The 18,481-nt window shown below is 38.4% G+C and overlaps 1 protein-coding gene across 1 annotated transcript in view; it reads right to left on the bottom strand.

Annotated features, from left to right (window-relative positions):
- esrrga (estrogen-related receptor gamma a) overlaps nucleotides 1–11,109 on the bottom strand; it is a 152,747-nt gene extending 141,638 nt beyond the window's left edge. The window contains exons 1-2 of the mRNA XM_084931000.1: nucleotides 10,846–11,109; nucleotides 8,125–8,177 (exon numbers count right to left, since the gene is read on the bottom strand). The gene's annotated coding sequence lies outside the window, so the exon portion shown is untranslated. The remainder of the gene's footprint in view (nucleotides 1–8,124; nucleotides 8,178–10,845) is intronic.
- Between the last annotated feature and the right edge of the window lie 7,372 nt (nucleotides 11,110–18,481).

Below are 18,481 nucleotides of genomic sequence, written 5' to 3'. Positions count from 1 at the left end.
ACAGGACTGCACGTGGTCTGTGCCCACCAAAAATTCACATTTGCACAAAATAGTAACCATTTTGGCTAAGGGATGAAACCAGTTTTAAATTACTTCAAGATGTTCCTCTAACAGCCATTTCTGACTTTATGCTTGCCTTTATTGTAACACGCTCAACACTTGATTTGAATTATTCTCGTACGTTTTAGTGGCTGTTTCTGAACTACAATTAAAAATTCTTGAACTATTACTTCCTAAACAGGGTCTTACCTAGTAACAACGTTCCTTTTTTCTTCTACTTTTTTTCAGTTTTAAAACTTTCGCTCTTCAAACATATGTGCTGCTTTCACAAATCACTGATAGTGACTTCATATTATACTACAGTGTATGACCTAGTGATTCAGCAGATTATCAAGCAGGTTTTAAACATCTGACATGCCATACTGCATTTTGGCTTGATTGCGGAGTTTTCCTTCTTCTGAAAGTGTCATCTGTATCACAGAGTGACTCAGCAGGCTATAAATACAGCTCTGGTCTGAATTTCCTTCAGACCCATATTTCTATTTTGTTCTGAAGTTATTCTTGTTCTTGGTCTTAGTATTGGACATCTGTATGACAGAATGTGATTCAGTCAGCTATAAATATGAATGGCCTTTCTGCTCGGCCAGCCACACGGATTAGCAGCTCTTCCTGCTTTTCCACTGGGCTCAAAACACACTGCAGCAAGCTCTTGCGCTCTCTCTCTCGCTCTCTCTTTCTCTCACTTTTACACACACACACACACACTCGCACTTACTAGAACTCACTACAACCTGCGCATACATACACACTGGAAGAGAGGTGATGCTGAGTGTGAGAATGTTGAGATGCAGCTGCCACTGGCCTTCTGAGCATACTAAAAATGATAGTGAGTTAGTATATCTGTTTTTTCTTACTTGTTTTTCTTTTCACATATTTAGATTTACACACATACCCTCTGTATGTGTGTTTGTGTGTCTGTGTGTAAATGGTTCAACTGTCCTCCATGACCATAACAGCCATAGCAAGTAATGTATGAATATGAAACTTCAGCATAACAGGTGGTCCTTGGGGAGAGAATTGCAATGGCTGCCTCTGTTCTAAGATGGTCTTGATTATCAGTGGTTATGATCTGGTGTATCATTTGGCTTCAGTTTGGCTGAACAGGGGAGAACAGATAGTCTTGGGGAACATAGGAAGGTCAGAATTATTCATTTTACTTCAAAGAGAGCAACATCAGGAACTTTCTACATATTATTTCTAAGAAGCGAAATTTATCTACACACAGACTCTGCAACATCTCTATTTACTAAAACAGCTGTGTGCATTGTGTAAAAGTTTATGGAAATAGGCCTGGTTCTTGATTGCATTAAATATCAAACCACACAATGTGTAGATTAAATAGAAAAGAACCTTGATCGTGAAATATCATTTAGTGCAGCTAAAATGGCGAATATATCTATGATTACGTCAAAGAAAAGTATAGATTATCAGGACACCATAAATTCTATTCTGCTGATATTTTTTGTTGTACATGCTCATAGGATGATCTGATTGGTGGGGTCTGGTTTCAATGAAAATACTAAGGCTGGTAAATGATCCTGGGTCCAGGAGGAAATTAACAAGTGGCTACCAATGCCTTGGATTACATGCTACTATACTTACACACCAAGACATTCACACACCTGACAGCTACTTTGGTCTCTGTGACGAAGGGATTCTGATTGAATTAAGACAGTAAGATCTTATTATCCACAGACTGAATATATCAGTACATTTGTCTTTGCTGGAGTTATTAATAGTACCCAAGAGGCAACCAGACACCGAAGCATGGGTTGACAAACAGACCCTTGAGCTATTAATAAAAGAGGATGGAAAAACTATAGTCAACCAGCAGACTTAGTAAGAGAGAGAAGATAAGTCTGACACACATACTGAAGCCTCAAGAACAAGGTGGGAAAAGTGTGCCATTTGAATCCTTATTATTTTGACTGAAGTTCACTGAGAAAAAGAAATCGCAATAATTACACAAAAAGGATGAAAAATGACAGGTTATGACAAGTTATTGATCGCAAATTAAAAATCATCTTGGTCTCAGTGTTGTTTTCCTGTCTGCCTGTTTTGTCTCTAATCCAGATGTGTGGTATGGGCAGACTGGAAACAGAGCACCTTTCTTTTGTCAAAACTTCTTCGTGTCAGATCTTTCTTTGAAAATCTCTTTACATTTATATTAGGTAAAAAGCTAAAGTAATAGATAACAAAATTTGTGGTGATGCTAAGGCTCAAGATGCTTGATGTGAGGTTGTGCTGTATGTGAAATTAAGCGTAGGTTTACTGTAAGTGGATTTGAGCTTGGCTATAGGTGGTTATGGAAAATATTCTCTCACAAGGGGCAGCAACTGTTTTTCCCAGTAGACATAAGATCATGTGCGACCCTTATCACTTTCAAACCGACAGCTTAAACTAGGGCAGGCTTCACATACAGATATAGAAAAATACACACAGACAGACACGCGCACACACACACACCTGAGTATGAAGGGCTGAATGCTTTGCTGTTCTCTGTGTTCTCTGTTTTTGGTTTGAATTAAACAGCAGGTGACCAGATGAGTATGGAGAGAAAGAAGAAGGAAAGGATCAATACCGAACTTAAGAATTAAGAGTCCCATCCCTTTCTCACACTCCATCAGATTACCACTGGCCATCTATGACCTTTGACCTGTGCGCTTTTTACCTGCATTAGCTGCATCTTGTGCTCAGTCATAACCGGTGAAAAAGCAACAATCTTTGTAATGGCTACCTTGAAATAATTACATGCTAATACTGGCTGGATTTACATTCAAAACAGTTCTGAATAAATATTGAAAATGTACACCCTCGGTGTTTCATACTATCTAATCAGGGGTTGGATATTAAGGAATATCATCTGCTTGAACATTAATGCATGAATGCACCTTATTGTGCCTCAAAACTAAGCAATTAAATAACATGCTTTTGTTGTTTTGTTTGTTAATTGTCTTAGTTTGTCACATAATAGTGACAAGACTCATGCAGGTTCTTCTTACCTTTATAGATTACTGTAAGAAATTAGATCCCCCTTGTCTAATTCAAGCAAAAACTAAAACAAAAGAAAAGCAAACAACAACAAAACTTCAGTAGATGCCCATTGCATGGCTGGTCATGTTCCCTGGATGGCTGCATAGTTAGTCTATGGGATACACACCCTAGCAATTTCTACTGGGCAAGGCATGGCTGTTCTTTCAGAGCATAAAGGCTTTCATTTGCTGGATATTTTTACATTTTTATGCTGCATAGTCCAGCTCTCGAGAATAAAAGTATTCAGTAGGCAGCACAAAGGCCGAGTGAAACAAAAAGAGAGTGAGCAAAAAGGAGAATGAGAAAGAGAGATAGGGAATGTCAGCGCAGGAGAAAAAGGAGAAGTGAGCTAAAATTTAAGGGATATTTGGCTGCTCATGATTTGCTTGATTTAACACTTTGCAATGCTGAAATTAATCCAGTATGGAAAGAAGAGTGGAGGATTTGTGCTCTGGATGTCTTTACAAAAGACTGATCAGAAATACTATGCAGACTATATTATATCCCTGAATTATTTTTAACTTCATGTTTTGCTTAGTCAGCTCAGTTATGTTTGCTCTGATGATGTTACTCAACAGCGGCTAAAGAGCTGTAAATAGGTTTAGCAATTAAACCAATGCCTCAGAAAGCATTGGTATCATAATAAAATACTCAAAAATGTATACTAAGCTTCTGACAAAAAGCCATAAGACACAAGGTAATGTCTATTTGCACTAATTCTCCGAGTAACACCAGGCAATGTCCTATCTTTGGTAATTCCATGAATACAGCGCTGAGGGGCAAAACATGCTGTCCTCCTGCTAATGAAGCTTTCAGCCCTGCGCCACAACCACACAATGACAGCTGGCAGGGGAGGGGCAGGAACTACATGCCATGAAATAAGAGGGGGTAAAAATTGATTAGCAATTTTCATTTGCGCTAAGCTAAACAAAAGAAGGCTGCTGCTCTATTCTGCATATCATCATGGGGTGGGAGAGGAGGAGGGTGGGCAATGTTGACGGTGTTGGGCTGGGGTGGGAAGTGATCTTTCAGAGCTCAAGGCATCTATTGTTTAGTTAGAGAGGATGTGGTTGTGTGTATGTGTGTGTGTGGGGGGAGCAAAGAGGGACAAGGATGGAAAGATGAGGGAACTGAGGATGAGAAAAGAGTGAAGAAAGGGGGAGGAGGAAGGTTTTCAGGGCAGTGGAAAAGCAAAAGGGTTAAAGTAAAGGATGGGGGACAGGGAAGCAAGCAGGGAGTGCAGAAGAAAGAAATAGGGATGGGAGAACTGGGAAAGACAGGGAATGAAACAGAAGGACACATTGATGAAAGACATGAAAGAGTGGGTAAAAAAGATTGGGATTAGGGATGAAAAAGAATGACATATAGGGAGCTTGAAGAGTGGAATACTGAAGGGTTTGATAAATTAAGTGTAAAGAGGAGAAAGTAATAGGGTGGGCTTTGTCTGGCAAGACAGAGGCAAGGAACACATATAAGAGAATAGGGAGAGTGTTGTCCAAGAGTTCATGACTAATTCTGAAAATTAAAGCTGGAACTGGACTGTGCCACAATGCTTTTTAAAAGACAAAAGCAAAGTGGCTGGGTGAAAAAAAAATGACACCACCATCACTTTTAAAGTTATTAAAGCCATTGAATATATTGAATATAGAGGCTCTAAGAATAGAGAAATTTGCCAACCCAGAAGAAAAAAAATGCAGTACGCGTGCAGTACTGTGGCCAAGCTATGTTGTTGTATGGGCAGTTTTCTTGAAGGGCTTTTTGGCATGACCGGGATGCATGATGGCTTATTAACAGTGACACTACTGTGCTTTAAGCGCGTGCCCGCCCACGCACCCACGCACACACCCACACACACACACACACACACACACACACACACTAATAAATGCAAAAAAGGCGAGAAAATAGCAGCTGGTAAGTGAGTGAAAGCAGAAAAAAATCAACAACTTTTAACCAAAACACTGTACACAACTCTAAATTTAATTTTCTGCAAGATTAAGCACAATAATGACTAGCTTTATAAAAACCCATAACTAATGGCTTCCAATGAGCCAATCTATAGGCATTGATCTGCTCAGTATCTCATAGACTCACAGTGCAAAGCCTATAAATGAAGGAGGGAAGAGGGAGAAGGCAAAAGACAAGAAAAAGGGTAGAAGAAAAAGAGTGGAAGAGGAAAGAAAATGAGAAATGGGTGATGGGAGAGAGACAGGTGCAGAGAAAAGGGGAGGGTAATGACTGAAGTGAGATGAGGAAAGTAAAGGCAAAAAGATAGAGTGCAAAAGAAAAATGGGAAATAAAAACAAAGAGTGACTCAGTATAGCTGTAATATTATAATAATATTAATATTATATTTTCTTTTTTCTTTCCAGTGAGTGTATTATACTTCAGTTGTTTTCCAGCGTTTGCCAAAAAACAATATCACTGTTTTCTGAAACACTGTACTGATGAAGCCTGGACTGTGAATACAAACCACATAGCAATACTTTTACAAATGAATTTCGGTTAACTAGTGCCAAACTTTATTCTTTACAGTTGTATATAGCCTGATTTAAAAAAACAACAAAAAAACTTTTAATATAGTGCTTTTAATTCTGGATTGAACTATAGCACATGAAATTGTTAAAATATGTGCACTAATCCTGAAATAAAAAGTAATATTTTTGTTCGCATACAACAGAAAGACAATCAATAGCAACCCAGCTGGAGTTCAAACAATGCTACAATAAAAATCATCATTATATACTTTTAAAGGTTTTTAGAGCAATTAGCTGTCTAGTGGTTTTCTACATTGTTAATCCTACACTTGACAGCTTTTTAAAGGCTCACTGACTAAGATCTAAAGGTGGTGGCATGTGAGGAGGATAGAGTGAAATAAAACAATCCTCTGCTGAAAATGCACAGAAGCTTAAATCCGGAGAGGGCGCCTTGCGTTAATCCCCATGGATTAGGCTTCTAAATACTTCTATTCAAGCCAATTAATTCATGCATATATCTGTCTCCGGCTCTTTTCATGTCATTTAAGATGATGGAGGGCAACTTCCTGGGAAATCAGGAGAATGTTGAATATGTATCTACATTAATGCATACAGGCTCTCTCTTCAGAATCGTGTGGCAACAAACTATACATCCTTAGGTGGTGCACATGCACATGGGCATATGCTACAACGCAGAGGTATACATTAAGATTTTAATGGGGGAATGATAGTGGGAGGGTGAGGATTGAGAGGGGCCTCCAAAAGTTGACTGACGTACTCTGACAGCTGAATACTAATCATGAGATCAACCTCTGTCTAAATCTACAGGATCTCAGTGGGACTTCTGGCTGGGAGAAGCATAGAAAGGATTAACAGTAAATACAGAAGGCTTACAAAGAACAGAGAGACACCAGTGGACAGACTCAACAACTTGAAACAAAAGGCTGAGAGGAAGAAGTAACTAAAGATGCAGAAGTTGACCACTGAGAATTGAATGATGTTCCTAAAATATTTCTCTATCTATATTACTGTGAAGAAGGTGGCAGAAAGGAAACAAACAAAACAACAGAAAAAAAAGACAATCGTCAAAAATAGAGTGCAGAGGTTTACACAGGTGAGATCAATCAGGGAACCAGGGAAGAGACATGAAGTAGAACTAACAGAGGGCATGAAAGAAAACTAATCTTCAAAGTAATTGAGATAACCCAAAAGACGAATCACACTAACCATGAAAGCAGAAATGAGGGAACACTGAGGGAACTAAAACAACTGTAAATAATAAAAATCAAGACATGAGCCAAAACAGGATTACAAAGCTGAAACTTATCACTAGAGTAGCCATAAAGTAGAAACAGGAACCACAGACTCAGTGTTACGAACTAACTGGAACTAACTGGAATAATAAAGAAATCCAACAAGAATCAGGAACTCAACCCAACAAACACAAGAAAAATAGGGAAACCAAACTGAAAACAATGAATATTAAACATGAACACAGAAGCCGGAAAACAATTAAAAAACCAGGGATCACAATAAATACCAACAAATTGTTTTGTTTACACTTGAATTCATTTCCTGTTTGCACTGATGTCACTAATGATTTGGTTTCCCAATGACATCATAAAGGCCTGAAGTGGAGTGCAGCCTTTAGTGTTTGAGAAGTCTCAAGTCTCTGGTGTTTGTGTGCATGCTTTTCTGGTTTTGGGACTGCGTTGTGTGTACATGTGTGTGCACACATATAAGCAGGCTGGAAGGCAGCAACCGCTGCATAGAGTATTAATAGGACCTCATATCACCCAGGAAGGCTTCCAGATAAATAGAAGCTCACATCAGGCTTCAGTCTATGATCAGATTACAACTCCTGAGCTATATCCACATTTTGATGACTGGTATATAAAAGTCTGCTTGGAAAAATGTAATGGTAGTAGCAAAAGACTGACATAAAAGAAAACATTAGCAAACATAGTAAAGATGTCACGTAATTAAAGCAATTGTATCTACATTTTTTTTTTTACGAAGACTACACAACACTGACACTGGTGACGTGTAGCATAGTTAAACAGAAGACTTAGCAAATCCACAAAACTTTACATAACAAATCAAATGGGCACAAACATGACAAATTGTTGAATATATTACCACTGATGGTAATTGCTATAACCTTCTTGACCAGTTTTCGATCCTAAACCACAACTTACTGATTATGGGGCCACATGTTATGAGCAACTGGTCTGAGTATATGGCTGTACCCAGAGTTATAGCCCTGACTTAACGATTTATCAGTAAATGTCTAAATGCCTCTTAAATTTACCAAACTTACCAGTGGAAGTTAACTTTACAATGATGGGTATACCACTTAATATGAATCTTCATAGGTATTAAATGCACCTGGTCATTTCTTGGCTCAAGGAAACAATAACAAAGACTGCTTGATGAGGAAATGCTTATATTTGTATCATATATCCCAAACATTAAAGCTTGTAAGTACAAGCTGTACCTATCTTGGTGATATAATTAGTCTTTAACTTTGAGTTTATAGCACTGATCCTCTTACCTGATATTCTTCAACTTAGGTAACTGCTGTAAGGTGTGCTCAGTCCGCGGACACTGTGATAAAGTAAAAAAAAAAAATTATATTCTGCCGCTGCTTTGTTAGAAATACATAGGATTAAGTAACACATTGCAGAAGATAGTACCAAGGAGACTAGCAGCGTTTCACGAGGTCTGTAAATTTAAAGACATTTAAAAAATGCTGATATGAATGTAAAATGTCATTCACTCGATCGTTAAACTTTGCATTTCTCCAAGTGCTAAGCTCTGTCTCTCCTTTTCCCCCTATTCTCTTGTCTTTTAACAGTCACTCTGACTCTCTGTCACTATGATCTGACATCAGTCCGTCTGATTGGTCGACCCAACTTGTGCACTAACCAGTGACATGCTTTAATTATTGAGCGGCTGACCTCAATTGGTTGGCTGGAACAGCTTAAAACACATTTCTCCACACACAAACACTGCATGCACATACATGCACACACTTTTACACACTATGATCACACACTCACAAACTCAGTACATTCTGCACACTTACAGGCTCACCCTGGGGATAGTTTCTAAAGTCTAAATATATACTGTGGACACCATCAACACTGCATGTTACTTCTCTTAGTTCATTCATGCTAAAAGCACATTAGTTATGATAAGAAGCATGCCGCATTAACATGTGTTTATACCAAATATATGATTCTAAAATATACCTAAAAATGGGAAATAAATACAGCTGAGATATTACCCAAGAGTTGCTCTCAGAACAAGCTACGTTGTAGTACTTTTTATGTTATTAACCTATTTACAGACGCTTTAAAAATCTTGAAATACAGATAACTGTGAACAGCGTTGTAACGCTACTGTTACTGTTTAAGACAACAACATCATACCGAAGTACTCTACATGGTCATCCCATTTTTACATTGTTTTTTTTTTAAATATATTTTATGATAAATAAAATAAAATAAAATATATTTTATAATAAAAAAAAACTGGAGCAGAATACAATTAGAAGAAACACCCACCAAAAATGGATGTGGTAATGCTAATGTAACAAGTTATTTAATCTTTTCTTTTCTTTTCATTAAAAAGAGACAATTTAAATTAAGTTTAGGATTCTTTTTAAATTCAAAAATGAACATGTGCAGTATAAAATTTATGACACAACACAGATGTTGACTGGAAACATGAATCCTGATATATCTTTCATAACTGGTGCTGCGAGAAAGAGAAATGAGACACATCTTTAGGTATGACATGTATGCACTTACTATGCTATAATTTAATATCCAAATATATCTTTGAGAGTATGATCAGTGGTAACATCCTGCAAATGATCAAACACAGTAGGTGATACTGGATAGCCACATTGCTTCATGAGACATGATGCAACCAGTGCATTTTTAGATTAGGGTGTAATGGTATCCTACCTTTAGTATTAAATATAGTCCCTCTGGTTCCACTTCATTTCAAATGTGAGAGGGTGAGGGTGTTTTATCTTTCTCCCAGCATTACAACGTCAAGTGTTTGGCACTCAAAGCAGTAAAGTGGCACACGTCTTCAGTAATGGCATTCATCTCAAGAATGCCTTCAGAAACACGAGTGACATGTTGTCTCTCATTATATTTTGATGAGTGTAACCCAGCTGGGCTCTACGGCATGCTGTGTGGCTTGTGGTCTATGATTAGTTGCAAATAGTTCAATGGGTCACACCACTTGGCTCTGTTCCCAAGACCTCACAAGGTTCGGACACACAACCCCCCAAACCACATGGCCACATTTCGAGCGCAGAAACTGAATTCGAATTAGATGAGCAGGTACATGAGATTTATCTTTAGATTTGCAAGCCAGTGGTAAATGTAATGTCTGTAAGTTAAGTCTTCAGGATGCCGATTGGTGTATAGAAGTGCTATTGTAATTGCCCTTGCTATAACAGGAAAATAATAGTTTAAGTTTGCTCTGAACAGGAGTCCAGTAAAAGTTTTGGGTTTTTTTTTGGACTTTTTAACTTTATTTGTATACAGCAGAGACAGACAAGAAATGGAAAGATTAGCAGGGGAATGGCATGCAACACCTGTCCAGGAAGCTGGGATTTGAAGCACGTATTCAGCTATAAGGTTATTTTATGCCAAGGTTTTAATGTGGATTATATTTTGTCTAGCTTTTTCTGAAGTTACAGGTGGTTCCAAAACTATTCCAACGATCACTACTGTGAGAAAGGGCATGTTTATTTTACTATTATACCTGTGAAATTTCAGCTGTTTAATCTGGACAGTTTTGAAATGAAAATAGACAACTAACCAGAACAGATACGCATGTGCATGCTAGACAAACGATACCCACTGACATCACTCACACACACAAACAAATGAACACAGTCAAACAGAGCTCTCAACATGGAGCTTCATGCATGCATGCGTGCGTCTCTGAAGTTTGGCAGTGTGTTTCTTTAGTCCATACGGCGTTTTGTATTTGCCATAATCCCCTGTCAGCAACACTTAGGCAGGCAGACAATAGCAGAGAAGATCGGCAGCCAAACCCCCTTCACTCTGAGCTTGGCAGGTCAGTGTGCAAGCAGCAGGTTACACACACACACACACACACACACACACACACACGTACACTAACTCTCACAAGCAGTACTGTACTGTACATATCCATGAAGCATACACACACTTAGATACACACACTGCAAACACACATGTCCTGCTGAGATGCACGTTACTCACACCTTCTCGCGGCTCTCTTCAAAGAGTTGTGGTGCAGTTCTCAAGGACACGGCTGTCTGAGATCCTCTCTCTTTCTCTCTCTCTTCTTATCCTGGCATACTCTCTCTGTCTCTCTCACACTCTCTCATTTGCTTCACGGCTGCAGGACGCAGGACAACAGATGCAAGTGTGTCGCTGCCTCTCTCTTCTCCTCTTTATTCATTCCTTTTCCCTCTCTCCCTTTCTCTCCCCTTTCCTCTCTTGGTCTGCAGCTAAGAGGCAGAGCACATTCTCTAAGCCATGAAGCAGAGCTTCTCTCTTTTTTTTTCAAGTGCCGGGTAGTATGAGAACGAGGAAGTGAGAGAAAGAAGAAGGGAGGGAGGAAGGGGAGGAAGGAATCAACTGACCAAACTGATGTGCCACTCCAGGACACTAGTGTTCTGCAGCCAGCCAGAATGCTGCTGCGGGAAAAAGCAAACAGTTTTACTGTAAGGTATCAGCCTTACAGTAAGGCTGTAGCAGAAGCAGTGGAAACTTCGCATATGTTCCAGCTTTGCAAAAAATGGAAAGGAACAAAAACATTTAGAAGAAATGATGGATTAATGAAATAAATAATAAAAAATAAATTAAAAAAGGGCAAATAATTAAACAAACAAGCAAACAAACAGAAAACAACAGAACAACCTGATGAAAAACACTGAATTTAAGCATATATGGATAAAAGGAAAATGTTGAAAAAAGAGGAAAAGAAAATAGAAGAGAAGAGAAATGTCTCGACAAGAGGAGAAGAGAGAAGTGGAAAAAGGAAGTCTAAGTATTCCCTAAAGCCTCGCTGTCTCTTCTGAAAAATGGTCCCTGCAGGCCAGATCCAAAAAGAGGGAACACAAACAAACAGAGAGAGCAGAAACAAACATCTATTTATGGAGGAGGGGGTCCAGTTTCCCAACCACATTTGCAGCTTTTTTGACAGTGTTACCAATTCAGCAGTTTACAAGTAACAACTATGTTTAAGAGGAGACAGAACAGAGCGAGAAAGAGAAGAGAGGAGAGAAGCGGCAAGGAAGTCTGTTAAAAATGGTGCCCCCCACCCAAAAATCTGAGTCATTTAATACAAATATGAATAATATTATCAATATTTAATATTCACATTTGAACATTAAAGCAATTTAGGAGTCTATTTTTTGGGGGTACTTTCTAAATTTATGTCAAGTCCTGGCATTGTCTTCCTTCCACTCTCCATCTCTCAGCAACACTTAAAAACATTTTAGCCAAGTGATTTTATCTTTTTTAAATTTGTATGTGTACATGCATTGCTGTGGACCACTGATGTATTAACAGCTTAAGTGAATATAATACATAAGATGGATTGTAAAGAGAAAGGGATTTGTGTACATATGCAATGCATTTCTGAACATAACAGTGAAAGATCCACAAATTGCCTTGTCGTTTCATTAAAAAGATAAATAAATATAACAGTGCGGTCTCTATGATTGTGCAAAATTCAGGCAACAGTAGCACAGCATTGAGGATTATTATGTTATTTTTCTTGGATTTCAAAGAATCATAGTGGGAGTGGAAGACTTGGATTATCATGATCCCCATTTTATCCTGAACTATGCAGCCCTCAGGCCAAACGAAAGCCATTCTGCACTGATGAAGAACCAGCAATTGATTTGCTATGGAAATACACACATCAGCAGTGGCTTATCACACATGGGATCAATCAGGCTAGTTTTAGTTAAAGAGAAACCACTGCCATTGAAATTAAAATGTTTCACATACTCTGCTCGCACAACAGACTGGGTGGTGTTTGAGGCTTTTTATTCATCGCCTTTGTTCGTGAGTCATTTGACATAATTGTGATGGATGGATGTGTTTCATTTTGAATCAAATATTAGCAAGTAACTAGAAGGGGACGTGGAGAACGCCAAAGCCAGAAGAGGGTTTTGCTCATTCGCCTTGGTATCTTTTGCTCAGTGACAAAAGCCAGACAATCAACAATAAAAAAAATCCTTATCTTGGCTTCTGAATGGTGAAAAGTAATAGTAAAATGTGATTAAGTTTGATTTCAGGTTCACTCAGTATCTTGTAAACTTTCCTTAAACTGAAAAATTATTTCTTTTCCTTTATTTTATTTGGCATCTGGACAGTGTAAATGTCCCACAATGGTATGGTATAGTTTGGAATCATTCATTTTTGTATACATGCAGTATGTCTACAAGATAAAAACTTTATTTAGAAAAATGCAGTGCAGGAATTGACGTGTGGATAAGACGGATGAAAAGGAACGAGCGGCGGAGACAAGTTTTGGCAAAAGAAGCAGGAAGAACAGGTGAAAGAAGGGAACAGGGCAGGGAGGGAGATGATAAAAGCAGGGACACAGTGGAGGAGAAGCAAAAGAGGGTGGAGGGCAAGGACGGGGTGAAGTGTGTAACTCACTCCTGTCCCCATCACCAGCGCCCAGTCCTAATTTACCCAGAACAATCAATCAGATCAGGAGGCAGACACTGATAGAGGACTACCATGCAACAGGATCCACCATGTACGCACACACACCGAGAGAGATGGAGGACTTGCATGCAACAGGATCTATTCACACACACGTACTTTTATGCTGACTAAAGAGAAAAAGTTTGCAGCTCATATTTGTAGCCTCTGCACTGACTTCTACCAAGTAGACTGTACTGTGTACCAAAGTCACCGCAGCTGGGGTCATAATGGGAGGTCAGGGCCCATGAGAGAGAACGAGCACAGAGGGAACAGAACGGGAGTGAGAGAGCAAGAGGGTGATGGAGAAAAGAGGGAGAGGAACAACAGCCATCAATAGGAAATGAGAGAAAGTGAGAGAGAGAGGGGGGGGACACATTGCAAAAAACGTAGGACAGAGGACAAAGTGATCATGCCCTGCAATGCTCTCGGAGAAAGATGAATGCACCAACAAAGAAAGAAAACGTAGAACAAGGCAAGAGAAAAATGTGGCTTAGTACAGCTTGGATACAGCAGACTTTGTAAAGTAAACACAGAGAGGATCTGCAAGAGTACTCCTTGAGAGTGATGGATAGCCCCCACGCACACTCACCCGATTTATGCAGCCATACTTCCACATACACTGCTAATTTCTGTCATGCAGGATAGACTGTAATCCTTAAGGGTGTATTTACTATCTTTCAGATAAGCTTTGTGTCACGCTTTGCGCAGTGTTCATCATAAAACCCAGAGTGACTGTAACTCAGAGGAAAAAGTAAATTCTGAGGTTTTTGGTCAGTCCCCACCACTTTTTGTTCACATGAATTGTAAAGGCTAGTAAGGTGGGTGGGAGGTTAAAGGACTTTTTAATGAAAAAGCATTATCCAAAATAAAATGATCTGAAACTTTCATAAATGACGGAAGCACTAATTCTAATTGATTGATTCTTAAGTAAACAACTTAAGATTCTAATTGAATTTGCATGAATCCAGAGATAAACATTTGCATTAACTGGAATCCCCCTTCATTGTGACATTTACATTGCATTTAGCTGTTGGTTGCCAGGTAGGGATTTGTTGTTTTGGGCCAGATTCATGTTTACTCAGTGGCTGTTAGCAAGATCAAATAATTAAAAATCAAATACATCCCTTGAGCCTCTGGTTAGAGAGGCTCAAGAAGAGTCTTTTAAACAACTGGGGCACACTGTGACATTAATAGGTGTTCTCTAAGCAAGTCTAGGCAATTTACAGTAGGAGACTTTTGTGAGGAAGTATGAAATTAATCAAAGTCAGAATTGCTGTTATGTATATCAGTGACGTATGCTGCTAACAAAGTTTTCTTTTAGGTTACAGAAAATGATTGTTTTGGGGTGATCCATTTTGAGACACAGTTGTTCAGGTGCATGCTACATACGTGTATATGGCAGGGTGGTAAAATCCAGTTATTTGCTGTTTGTCATTCCCTTGTTTTCTCTTCCACATTTCCTGTCCAAGTAAATATCAGGGCAAATATTAAAAATAATGAACTTTAAAATAAACACATATTTTGGCATCCAGTTCTTAAGCATCATTGCACATGTAGGCTACAAACTGTGGCTATCATTTTAAATCTCACACTTCCCCATGTAATAGCCCATTTATTATCTCTAACTATCCTGAAAATTATGCAAGCCTCACACTATATACGATATAACTATTCAGGCAAACTGTACGCTATTTAAGTCCTCTTGTTATCATATCATTATAAACATTTATTACACTTCAAAGTGTTGACCTGTAAATGTGGTGGATTGAGGCTCCTTTGACATGTTGTCATGTCAATGATTACCATACATCAGAGTGTCTTCACTTCCTGGTACTAATATAGTTGCAGAGAATATATTTCTACAGCAAACAACATCATGAATCTCCAACCCATAAAATTGAGTAAATTGAATTTATGACTAATTTATTTGACTTAAGACTAATTGGAGCAATGCTTTATTTATCCTGTAAATTATCTCATAGTGCCTGTCTGTCTGTGTATGTAAGAGAGAGAGGACATGTAAAATCCCCGCTATTTATTCTAAAGGATGACACATTTAATTTAGGCCCTGCAAAAGAAATTAAAAAGCATAGCTGTTATTAATGAAGATGGAGCCTAATGATGGCAGGCCACATAATAAAAGACATGCGCACACACATGCATGGACAGTGTGAGGACATTTAGCTTACTCCGAACAAAACTTTGTTATAACAGATTCCTCTTAAAATACTGGCTCTCTGGTAGAATGTTAATTTTAATGAGGAAACAAACTCCATGTATAAAGCTTTACAGCGATGCTAGTTGATTATCTGTGTCAAAAAATATCGTGCTGCAATTAACTTGTAGAATAAGGATTCTTTTACAGTCACATCATGTGAGGCTTAAAATCATCTTAATTCATGAGAGAAGTGTAAAATCTATTCCTTATATCACAAGATTTCAGTGTCAAAGTGCAGTGCACGGACACTCAAAGTCATATACACTTTTGAAGTCATTGAGAGTGTAAATTGAAGAGAAAAACAAGCTCTAGTCTTACTCTTCCCTTAATTTTGTTACAGGTTTGCCAGTCTCATGCCATTAAATGTATAGCCTGCATAGCACTTCTATTGATTAACAAATGACAACAGCGTCAATGTGTCGCAATGTGCACTTGAGGTCAGGGACTTATTGCCTTATTTCAACTCTTTCTTTCCTACCTCTCTCTTCCTCTCATTCTCTAACCTTCTCTCTTATCCATCTCTTTTCTATCTTTCCCTAACAGTCTTCCTTCCCTCTTTCTAAATAGATATTGAAGTTTTCTATTTAAGGCAGATGCTGTTTAACTTCCTTGGGGTTGGAAGTGAAAGGCAGGCAGAGGGCCATCCATCTCGCTATCCACCTGCTGACATCTTTAAATGCTATTGACACCCACTGCCAGCATTAACATGCAAAACCGCACTGCATGTTTGATTTCATTAGCTCATTGCGCACAGGGTTTTCTCCTGCCCTGTCGGTGGGATTCTGGCTACAAATATTGGATTGGATGCAGAACTGGCAAATTTTCCAACTTCTTTGAAAAATGCAATTTATACACTGTACTATGTAAGCTGTATGAGTCTCAGAGTTCACTGACTAGACAATGTCCTTACTAAACAGTGTAATTAAATACAGCTTTCTATATGTTTTTTTTTCTTCCCAGTATCCTTGATGGTATAGAGTGTTAAGTTACTAGTCCAAATAAATTCAAGACATACAAATAAAAGGTAACAAAAAACATTTGGAGATCCAATGACCTGAAAAGGCTAGCTACTTGGCCACCCAAAAAGAGTGTTGCTAAATACTCACCTTAAATGCATGCTAAAATCACTTAGATTATTAATAGATCAGTTTGTGAACAATTTTATTGATGGCTTCAAGGTGAAATGAAAAATCCAAACAAACAAGGTCCAAGATGTGCCACATTTTGTGGGCGATTCTGTGGGATAAGCCAAAGTCACTTGTTATGTCAAAATGTAAATGAAGCTGTAATATCTAGATATTTTGTTGTGGAAAAAAAACAAATAAAAAACAAAACAAAACTTTTGCAACAGTCACCAAACTTTCTAGGAAGCTTTTTAGAAAATTTGATTAATCTAGACAGGCAGATTTTATGATAACCACTGAAATTTCTGATTTCATTTTCACCAATACTACAATGCAGGGTTTCAGACTAAATTCATACTTAACCCTTTTTAATTAAATTAATTTAATTACAACCGTGGCTCATCGATTACTGAGGCAATTTATGCTGCGCACCTAACCTGCTCAGTACTTACTAGTCAATCAGTTAATAGGGAAATAGTACCACAATTTCCAGAAAAGCCCCTGGACTTCAGTGTACAGGTTTAGGTTTATATTACTATGGGATAGCTTTATCGCAATTACATTCACACCACTGCTTTGGCTGTAGCACGTATTATGTGTTAAATGTCTAATTTTTTTCAAATATTTTGATCATCAATGTAAAACCAGTACCTCTGCTGCCAGTACGCCTGTCCACATTTGCAACTGGTCATGCGCTACCAGTGCAACCGTTTCACCTGACCACATTTGTAGCCAGACTGATAAACACTGAGCTTACATATCGAGCTGACAACCACCTTCATGTGAACACTTACCCTGACTGCTGCTGTAGGGGTAGGTGAAGTAAGGTAAGGAGACAGTATTTTGGGTATGTTGAACTTGTTTCATAGTACAGACCTCAGGGCTGAGCAGTAACTGCCTTAATAATTGCCTGGAGGTGATAAAAAAAAAGTTGGCTGCTGAGTGGCAACACTTCTTCACTTCTTCACACTTTTTCCTTCATATTTTACAAAGATCTAACATTGTTTCCCATTAATGTGCTGTAGCCTCAGGGTATACAGTGGTGAACCACATTAGAGAATATTGTAAATATAACTGAGGTTATCATTGTGAGCATCTAAATACTGGACTTCTGAATTTGGTTTTCTCTTGTTTAAAGCCTAAGCAAAGTATTTTGTGTCCACATATAGGCCGAAATACTACTCTCTGCTAAGGGGTAATATAGCTACCAAGCTGGTTTGGTATTATTAGTGAGTAACAATGTATTTTTGTTTTAAATTAACACTGAGCACCATGTATATGTTATATTTTAATCATAACTATCTTTTCAGCTGAAAGGGATTTACCAGCACATTTCCATAGCAGAAAAAGTAGAGCTGCCTATGAAGTTAAACGTGAATTTAAGCCAATAGAGTTAAAAATTACTTTGTGATGTTACTCAATTAAAATTTTTGATACCACTGAGAATTTACAGTGACAGCTTAATTAAAAAGCACATTTTTCAAATGTGAGTGATGATGCAAAACAGATTGATATGTATCAATTTAAGACCAAGTTTATTTTTCTATTTTCAGGATGACTAAAACAAGCCTCTCTGTCTGTAGTTTTCTCCGTCTAACTCTCCCTCACAGGTTCAGACCCACACAGCCATACACTCTGCGCACCGTAGGCTGGAAAGCCGAGTACTGTATCTTTGCTGCCACCTATTGCAGATATCATACACGCCGTCTCCCAGTGCCAGGAGGCTTTACTCCTACTTTGTCTCCTGCTCAGGCTTTGGGTCTTTTAATCCTGCCAAGTGGGGTTTCAAACACACTCACAGGTCCCAGGCTCTTCAGCACTGCGGCA

The sequence above is a fragment of the Perissodus microlepis genome, chromosome 1 (assembly GCF_051167445.1).
Source record: "Perissodus microlepis isolate ML-2025 ecotype Zambia chromosome 1, ASM5116744v1, whole genome shotgun sequence".
Lineage (NCBI taxonomy): Eukaryota > Metazoa > Chordata > Actinopteri > Cichliformes > Cichlidae > Perissodus > Perissodus microlepis.
Note: the sequence above shows the minus strand (reverse complement) of the source record. Positions and strands in the feature narration are given on the sequence as shown.